We start from the raw sequence: 7944 nt of genomic DNA, 5'->3' as shown, positions 1-7944 counted from the left end.
TACACCGTGACAGTACCTCAGAATCCTCTATTGATAGCAGAATAATCTTCATCTACTAAGAAAAGTTTTTAGGCCTATCCAGAGCATACAGTGTGTCGTTTACAAACCAGGAAGGGTTCTAAACGCCATGCATTAAACTCATGTTGCCCTCGCATAGGAATGTGGATCAGGAATTGCATTGTGCGTGAGGTTGAAGTTCTAACAGTGGGTGTAATATTGAACCTCATTGTTATTAAAAATAGAGGTTAAATGATACTGCAACTTGGCTATCTTTTAAAGCTTCAAAGTGTCTGCACAGGCACAAGCTTCGTCTACGTCCTATCCCGGCTTATCACAATGCCGTATTAGTTCATTTTTAGGTTACAATTTTATGAACAATTTCCGCAGCATAATATTCTGCAATAGTAAAAGGAGGCCATTCTAACGATCGGGATTGCTTTCCTGTAACCTAGTAACAATCCTCGAAACTTAGTTGGGCGCTCCGCTATTATTACGTGGCAGCGATTCGAGCAGTAATCGCGTGAGTTTAATGCACGATTCTGTTGAATGCAGCCTGAACGACAACGTTCGGAATTGTCCCTAATTAACTACATCATCGGCCGTGCCGTGCCAACCAAACTGCTTTGGTTGGACCCACAAATTAAAGACCCTTTTTCGTCGTGCCTTCTTTTAGCAAGATCCTTGAGACGCCGGTAGATTTCCCAACATCGACGAAGTTCAGACAGTTTCTGGAGACGAAAGTGTAGAAATTATATGAATTTGTGACTTATTATTAAGACTATGAAGCGTCTTTGAGACCATGAAGGATGTCCAATGCTGATTGTAGTTGGCTGTCGAAGTTTTCCATACGGCTGCCGGAAGTTGGAGTAGTGGATGTAGTTCATACTTGATGTTCACCACGTCCTCAACTATGAGAACGCGTCGAGAGAGTTGCGCCACTAGTGCACCCTTTTGGACTGATGTGGACATGTCTGTTAACACAACGGTTCAACAACAGGTAAACAACACACTGATGATCCAAGCCATTCTGGGGAATTACAAACGATTTGCGTCTACTTGCAGAACGAAGTTTCATACAATAGTCGTGGGGACACTCACAGCTGCCAACAAATACTGTAAGGAGGTGTCAATCACATCATCATCAACTGGAGTAACCTTTTATCTGATTCTTCAGACAGTCCGTGCGACATCTGCGATCGGTGCATGGGCTTAAATTTTTAAATTTGTTTGCCTGATTCTTTTGAATTATGCGGAATGGACCAAGAAATTTTGCCGAAAGTTTGGAGTTCCTTTCGGGTTCTCTTAACATAACGTCCCAACGTTTAATGCGAGCAGGTTTGAGCATGACATGTTTGCTTGATGATCATTTCGGCGCGTGACGCCGCTAAGATAGTGATCGTACTTGGGCATGAATATCTGTAAGACGTGAATTTGTTTTGCCGCGAAATCATCCGTATTATATACCGGGTATGGCGCATCTGTAAAGGATGTCTCGTAAGGTAGACGTTTATCTGTACCATAGACAATGGTACCTGCAGTAACCAATCTCTCCCATGCATAATGAAACCACTGACAATTGGACGCCCGTATTTCTAGGATTTTACCATTGGTTCTCTCAACAGGCCATTAACCTGTGGATGATAAGCTGTCACAAAAGTTTGTTTTAATACCATATGCGCACATATATGCGCTACTAGCTGATTCTTGAACTCTGTGCCAATTGTCGAAACGGGGAACTTCCAGGCGTAGTATATGGACATATAAGATTCATCACTAATGCATGAGCTACTGCTTCGACCGTTTTGCTTTTAGTGGGACCAAGACCACGAACGAAAAAATGATCCACACACACACTAAGGCGTACGCTGTCAAACGGACAATTCTGGTGTAGAGATATTAACCAGAATCGGGGCGGGCAGTCTGTTGAACCTTTATGGTGAGCACACGCCAAACAATTAGCTGTATGTAATTCTATGTCTTTCTTCATAGTGTTCCAGAAATACTTCTTTCAAATAAATCCGCTAAGCATTTATCACGACCTTGGTGACCTGCTTAGCGGGACATCGTGGAACAGTGTCATTACTGCTGTGCACCAACGTGTCAAAATACGACTATTTGAGACACATTACCCTCAGGTGATTTCTCGACCTATAGGTATATGTCGTAATTCAAACTGACTGAAGGGAAAGATGCTTAGAGATTAACGTCCTCACCCGATTCGAGAGCAAAAATAACTGACCAATATAGATTCCTTTCGTGCTCATCTTCCAGTTAGCCGAAAAAAGTGAATGTTGATACAGGCATGACTGGTACGCTATATTTCTTGACAGAGCGTCGGCGACAACATTCGCCTTCCCAGGTAAATACCTAAATTCGGGGTCAAACTCTTGGTGTCCGAATACCAGCGTGCTAATCTGCCCTGATAAGTTTCTGCCATGGGTGCGTTTTGACTCGGTTTGCTGCCGCATGATCAGTAAACAGTTATCTTGTAGCCAAAGATAATGTCTTTGAACTTCTTAAGTGCCCACAACGGCTAACGTTTCCTAAATGCGTTACTGAATAGCGTGTTTCAGCATCAATTAGTTTGCGACTTGCAAGCGCTATCCTCTAAACTTCCCGCGTGTCCTCTTGCATGAGCACTGCTCGACTCCAATTCGGAAGCGTCAGTGCAGAGAGTGAAGGTTGAGTGTAGTCTGGGAATGCTAGAACCGGGGCATTGGTAGCCTTCCTCTTCAATGCCGTAAACTATCTTTGTGTTCAGAGTTCCATATAAACATTGCATCTTTTTGAGTAACCTTGTTAGGGGTGATGCTAATGTTGTATAGTTCTTGATAAAGAACGATAATATCAGATAAGCCAAAGAAAGCTGCGCACATGATCATTTGAGGTAGGACGCAGGGAATTGAGATACAACTTTGACTTTATCATTAACTGTATGTATGCCCTCACGTCGACGCTGACCGAAATGGATTCTGGATTTTAAACTCCTCTTCGAGAGTTTATTTGAGGCCTGCTATGGAAGGCTGTCAACACTTCACGCAGTTTTAATCTGATGGGAATCGACGTCATGCAGCTACTATTAGATCATCCAAATAGCGCAGACTGGTACCAATCAATCCGACAAACAGGGTGTTGATCATTCACTGAAATGTTAGTGAGCATTTCCGGAGACCAATGGCATTCATCAAGTTTGGATTACCTATCAGGGATCGTTTGATCATTGACGCGCCTGAAATCTATAACAGGGCGCCATCCACCATCCTTTTTCGGGACGAGGAATAATGGGCTATTAAAGGGGGATTTTGAGTGTCTAATAACATTCTCATCTAACATACCCTGTACCATATCTTGCATTACAGCGCGCTGGCTATGAGGTAGTCTATAAGCTGGTACGTAAATAGGGTTGGTTCCCTCCTTTAACGCTGTATGATGGGATGTTAAATCTGTCTGACCTAGCGTTTCCCCTGGCAAGGCTACTATATTTCTATAGTCGGCAAGCAGCTCTAAAAGGCGTGTCTTGCCCTGGGGATGATCAATCACCTTAACATGTGGTGCTATTTGATCTATCCTGGCCAGTCGAGTCTGTTGGCATTTCGCAACAATACCTCGAATTGGGAATTTAGTAGGCTGCACTTCGACATTGTTGTGATATACTAGAAAATCACACAAATAACATCCTTTCTTTAAGATTCGTTGAACGCCTGTTCGATTTAGAATCAGTACGTCGGTCAAACCACCAGGGCGTATAGTGCTCAGGGTAGATTCACATGACAGCCCTTTTACCTTGCATGTTTCCGGGAGACACACAACATCTGTGCCCGTGTACACTTTGGGTAGTTCGACAGTTGCTTTGGTGATTTCCTCATTTTGGTAATGGAGAGTACTCTTCAACACTGCTGGTACGATCGTCCAACTCTTGCTGCTGTAATCACGCTGGGAAAGTGTGTGGTTGAGGTCAAGAGGTATCTCTGACGCATGATCCGCCTTCCTCTTAATAGGATTGGTAGACAACACTTTCGTCCTAGCGGTGAGCATAGGTTCAGAATGACTCATTGCTGTGTAGGAAACACCTTTAAACGTAACACTATTATTACGTGGATGAACATCAATCATGTTCTTTCGAAGAGTTGGTAGACCAAGTAACCTGTCGGCTAGCAAATTAAACTGCTGGACTATATAAAAGTCCTCGTAGAAGGGCGTACCACGTCTTGAGAATCTGAGTGGTAACGTCACCATTCCTTTGATGCTCAGCTGAGTACCTGAAACTCCTTCGAGCTCAGCGTTACTAGGGAACTTACGTTGTAACTCGTGATAGAATGTCAAGGCCATTACAATGGCTCAAGCACCTTTGTCTATATCAAGAGCCAATCTGGTATTATCCACTCTCACCGGCACTGACAACACTTCAACTTTGCTCAGCGCCACCACTAACGACGCCGCTATAGAAGTGCTGTGAGGAGGGGCGGGAATTACCCTATCTATCCCTCTACTTGGTGTGATGTGCTCTGGTCTTCCTTTGACTTGTCACTGGGGCCTTCTCTTACTTCCATTTGCTAGGTCATCATGTGAACTATGAGATGTCGATTTGTGAAGTGCGCACCATTTGTGTGACTTCTGGATAGGAGGAGGTATCTTCTTAGCTGCTTCCGAAAATGACCTTGAGGAGTGCTTGGCACTGTTATCTTGGAGCTGATAACAATCTTCTATTACTTGGCCACGTTTATTACAGTGTGCGCATCGTAAGGAGTTCTTTGTTTATAAGTCCGGCGGGGAGGTGCAATCGGAGCTAAGTGTGTCGCATAAGGAGTCTGGGAGGGAGTCATGTGCGCCATCTGAGGTATCTGGGGTTGCACCATAGACGTCAAGGGTTGCGGTGTCGTCACTGAGGGCTGCGCCATTAAGGAATGTGCCATTATGGGGCCCATGGCCTGGGGACAGAATTTATTTGCGTACTCCACCATATCCATGGGTGGTTCATACTGTACTTCTTGTGCCTGGCTATATCTTGGACGACGGACGGAAAGCAGAAAACTTACTAGCTCTATCAACGTTTCTACATTGTCCGCTGACATTTTACCCTGCGTCGTACCAATCTGAGGTCCGGAATGTCGCTTGCATGTCCTGGCGAACCTCGCCTGCGATGTCGACAGCGTCGACAGACGTTTCATTGCGTATCCCTGGCGTACAACGATCCATCCATCTGAAGATCCATTGAAGCTGGCCCAGCTGTGACCCACCCCCAAAGATCCCAATTAACGTTCGCTTAAATTTCTCATAATCAGGGCTCTGCAAACCAAACGCATTTAAACGACTACCGGCATAAGAACCCTGCGTAATGTGGGAACGTACATATGCCTTTTTGTTTTCATGAGTTGTTATTTTACCAGTGCGCATGTTATCTTCACATGCATTATCACCACACTGCATAATATTAATAACTCTATCAGGTTGAGTTGATGCGGTAGTAGCAGTGACGTGAGGGTTTGTGGAAGTCATTATAGTGTTAGTATTAGTTAAGTTAGTATTCTTACTCCTAACTGAGGTCTGGGTTATTATTGGTGCTACTTCAGACGAAACAGACACACTGTCACCTTAATTAGTTTTTGTATATTGAGGTGAAGTACTATATGTATTACCAGATCGTAAGGTACGACGGTTTAAGTCGTCAAATGATTCCTTAATTACTTTCTCATACTTCCTACCGAATCGTCTAACTGTGTTCCCGACTCAACCTCAATGTCAGTCTGTGCTTGATCATCGATGAGTTGGTTATAAGTAAATAGTTGTGCTAGGCGTGCAATGTCATCATCACTAGACATTGGAAATTTAGAAAATTATCTATTAGTCTCTTGTGGGTCAATGAATAATTAACAGTAAAAGCAAATTACTTGCCTCTCATTTACAAGATAAATGAATATTAATTGTAGTTAATAATTAAACTATCAATAAGGAAACAGACACTTATGAACCACTGTAAATTATAGAATTTCAATACATTAATTGTACATTCGACACTTTATCATTGAAATAATCCTATCCGATGAGCCTATCTGTGTGAAGATATCTCTCGAACGTGTTCATGTGTGCATAATTATGTAATTTAAATACCTATTTATACAGGGTGTGACGTCTGTATAGAAAACGTGATCCTTCAAGATAAGTTCTGAGTCGAGTGTTGTGGTGAGAGTGGGCGGGACCTCTTCCTGGTGATGTGCGCTGCTCTTGGTTTCCTTAGCAACGAAGAGACGCTGCTACCTTGGCAAGAGACGAGTCCACTTCAAAATAGGGGAGGTTCTCCACAGTCGATCAGAAACTGTTGATGATTGGATATCGCTCTGTTTGTTGCTAGGTCGCTGGCGTGAATACCGTGTGCCAACTCTTCACAGTCTACGTATATATGGAGATCTGTATGATGACACCAGAACTTCGTAATCGACGCGCGCGACACAACAGAACTGTTCAGCTACTTGTGAAATATCAATTGTTAGTCCAAGTTATGAAACCTTTCTTCAACACTGCAACACTGTATCAGGAAAATGCTTACAGTGGGGTCTTCGTCAACCCGCACAAACTAGATATTCACCAACAGGCTGTAATATATATATTACGAATTCTGCACGTTTTGAATGTGACAGAGATAAGGAGCACTCACTAAATATCGTCTCAATATTGGATATTGTTTTAAACACTCGGATTATGTAACGCATCACTGTTGTGTGTTTTCTGTTTTTCACAAAACACGGACGGTCTGATACGACTACCAATTTAAGAATCCGTAAACACCGCTTGCCACCTATATGAATCTGCTGGATTGTCCAATTAACCAGGCCGTTCACATATATTCATTATTTGGGTTTATGTAACGAAATCCAACTGTAGTTTCTTGTTTTATTATAAAAGGATTGTATCTATAATTCCTGAGTGTAGATCGACCGTAAGTTCCACTATATATGAGTGAATGAGAAAGGGACGGCGTTTATGTAATATAAACGTTAGATCACGTCCTTACGATATAAGTTGCTGTGAGTGACTGACGACTAAGGGCCTCACAGTGCGGGCTTACATAGATATGCTGAGTATGGGCTTCTTCCCTCTTGGGAGAGTTGCCTCTCACGTGTACAACTCATGTCTTACTCATAGACAGTGAAAAGTTACAGGGTGGTGAATCTGAATATAATATCAGATGTATTGACCCATTTATATAATATGTTCTGTTGATAAGACAGGGCCCATTACAACCTTCGTGGATGAGTTTTAAGGTAACTAAAGAGGCCGATACAGGACCGGCAGGATCGTTCACAAATGTTGCACATGTAGGGTGCTACATCTAGTGTGGGAGGGGTGACGGCAGCGTCTTTCCGATCTTGGCTCTTGTCTGCCTCGGTATGCATCGGGCTAACTCGAAAGTATTGACACCTCGTGTGGTGCTTTTCCAAGTGTTACGGTGTGGAGTAATCGTCTCCCAAGTGAGGGGGGGGGGGCGTCGATTTGGCACTTTTTCAGGCTAGTCTTATGAGTATTTTTATAACTTTTCAGTTGCCCGCCAGCGTTACGTTTACAATTCGTTAGATGACTGTAAAGTAGCTGCTTTAATATGCTAATGTCGTCCATGCGGGTAACATAGCTAGTCCAACGTAGTTGCTCATCGATAATGGGAGCCTCGATGCTCCTATAGTTGGTGTCAGCGAGAAGACTGGCATTTGCTCTCTTGTCTTCCCAGCAAACTCGGAGGATGGGACGTAGACTACGTTGGTAAAAGTCTTCACGTGCCTTGAGGTGCCTCCTGTATGTGACCCATGTTTCGCTGCTATATGTGCAATTTAGTTAATAATGTCAGCTCCCCACAGATAAAGACTCGGGTACAGCGTCTGCCAAAGGATTGAGATGCACATCTGATCTGAGGGTCAGCCAGAGAGCTTCCCTTTTGGAGGAGACGAAGGCATT

Source organism: Homarus americanus, unplaced genomic scaffold (assembly GCF_018991925.1).
Source record: "Homarus americanus isolate GMGI-L3 unplaced genomic scaffold, GMGI_Hamer_2.0 scaffold7626, whole genome shotgun sequence".
Lineage (NCBI taxonomy): Eukaryota > Metazoa > Arthropoda > Malacostraca > Decapoda > Nephropidae > Homarus > Homarus americanus.
This window is presented reverse-complemented; position numbering follows the sequence as displayed.